Below are 2,528 nucleotides of genomic sequence, written 5' to 3' on the forward strand. Positions count from 1 at the left end.
CGTATATTCTCCCTCCTATATACATACACATACATACACATACACACACATACATATACCTCATACACACCTACATATCCACACGTACACACATATATGCATATATATAAAAAATATAAAAATACATAAACATATCAGTGCACATAAACATACATGCATCCAACCAAACATATATCCATACATATTCATATATATATATATTTTTTAAATAATAACAACAAAAATATATACATATAAAAAAATATATATATATATTCAAAAATCTACACAAACACATATAGTTTCATACTAAAATATGAATGTATACACACACACACACACACACACACAGATACACGTGTATATATATATATCTAACACCCATGAACCAGATGTGACGCTTTCAAGTCTCTCGTAGCAAGGTACCAGGTCTTACGGTTCCATTCACTCATTTCTGATAATTACTTGATTTGCCAATTCAATATCGGCATGAAATGATATGCTGATGAGACTATAAAATATAGATCATAATGATATTCGCATTCTGTTACCTAATAAATGGGTCCCTGTTTATCTGGCCTTTGCAATACTGGAACATTATTTGTATGTATGTATGTATGTGTTTATGTGTGTGCATGTGTATGTGTGTATATGCGTACGTGTGCGTATGTGCGTGTATCTGTGTGCATATGCGTACGTGTGTGTATGTGTGTGTATCTGTGTGTGTGTATGTATTATGTGTGTATGTATTGTGTGTATGTATGTATTCTGTGCGTGAGCGTATATGTATTATGTGTGAGTGTGTGTGTGTGTGTGTGTGTGTGTGTGTGTGTGTGTGTGTGTGTGTGTGTGTGTGTGTGTGTGTGTGTGTGTGTGCGTGCGTGTGAGTTCAGATCTAGAATCTATTTTATGTTTTTGCGTACTTAAATTTTACATAAACATTTTATTGCCCCGCACACGTTTCGTCTAATGTATTCGTAAATACAAACCCGTTTGTCTAAAATTCCTTCCAGTACATTTGTGGTACTTGAAATCTTCAGTAAAAAAGAATATTTTCCATGGTTTATTAGGAAGGGAAAAAATTATTTCCCTTCATTGAGAGAAGAGAGAGGGGGGAGAAAGAGAGAGAGAGAGAGAGAAATGAGAGTGAAAGAAAGAGCGAGAGAGAGAGAGAAAAAACGAGGAAGAGGCATGCAGCGCGTATACAAATATGCACACAGTCAGATGCGCTCTCATCCATGCAAACACAAGATAGAAACAACCCCTACACACACACCACACACACCACACACACACACATCAAACGTACAATTAATAGCGAAAGCTCACGCACAAATCAGCATACAGATATAACATACGAAAACAAACCCACATAGTCTCTCTGTCACTCACAAGTACAAACAGAATGCATGGACTCATTTGCAAAATAAAACACACATTCGCACATCTAATAGAGATTAGGTGCATACAGACAGAGAAGTTAATACGAAAATATACACATGCATAAGTCTTAGACACGTATGACACAAATAAACACATAATATGCAGTATTTTGTGAATGAACACATAGATGAATAACTTTAGCCATCATGAGCAAATATTCGCACAACTAACCTCTAATTGTTATATTCTCCATTATAAATGTATTTAGTAGGCAGTTTCTTTGCATGTTAAATAAAGGTGTTTTTATAGATTCGGTTTTTTTTTCCGTGCACTCTTAAGATATAATTGGGTATATACTTCTTTTTTTTGTTTTTGTTTTTTGTATTTTATTTTTGTCACAGTTTTTCTACATCCAATGCTTATTTAATATGCATTCACCTCAAGGCGGCGAGCTGGCAGAAACGTTAACACGCCGGGTGAAATGCTTTGTAGTATTTCGTCCGCCGCTGCGTTCTGAGTTCAAATTCCGCCGAGGTCGACATTGCCTTTCATGCTTTCAGTGTCGATAAATAAAGTACCAGTTACGCACTGGGGTCGATGTAATCGACTTAATCCCTTTCTTTGTCCCCTCTATGTTTAGCCCCTTGTGGGCAATAAAGAAATAAGAAACGTTAGCACGCCGGGCGAAATGCTTAGTGGTAATTCGTCTGTCTTTACATTCGAGTCCAAATTCCGTCGAGGTCGATTTTGCCTTTTTATTCTTTCAGGGTCGATAAATTAAGTACCAGTTGCATACTAGCACACTCCCCCAAAATTTCAGGTCTTGCGCCTAGAGTAGAAAAGAATTTACTATCAGCCCTGTTTCTTAATTATCTTTTTTTTTTCATGTTTTTACATTTTTTGCGTTCAATTTTTCGCACAATAAACTATAATTTCACTGTGCATACATGTATTCATAAGTACTAACACCGCTAAAGTGTAATGCTTTTATATGTGCGCGTCTGTGACTGTATTTACGTTTACACCACGTACAATCGGCGATACTGTTGTTTATGTGCCGTAGCATAGATGATCAAGTAATAATGATCGATAACATAGACCAGAGTTAATAATAGATATTGATGTGTGTGTGTGTGTGTGTGTGCGTGTGTGTGTGTGTATGTAAA

This window comes from Octopus bimaculoides, chromosome 1 (genome assembly GCF_001194135.2).
Source record: "Octopus bimaculoides isolate UCB-OBI-ISO-001 chromosome 1, ASM119413v2, whole genome shotgun sequence".
Classification (NCBI taxonomy): domain Eukaryota; kingdom Metazoa; phylum Mollusca; class Cephalopoda; order Octopoda; family Octopodidae; genus Octopus; species Octopus bimaculoides.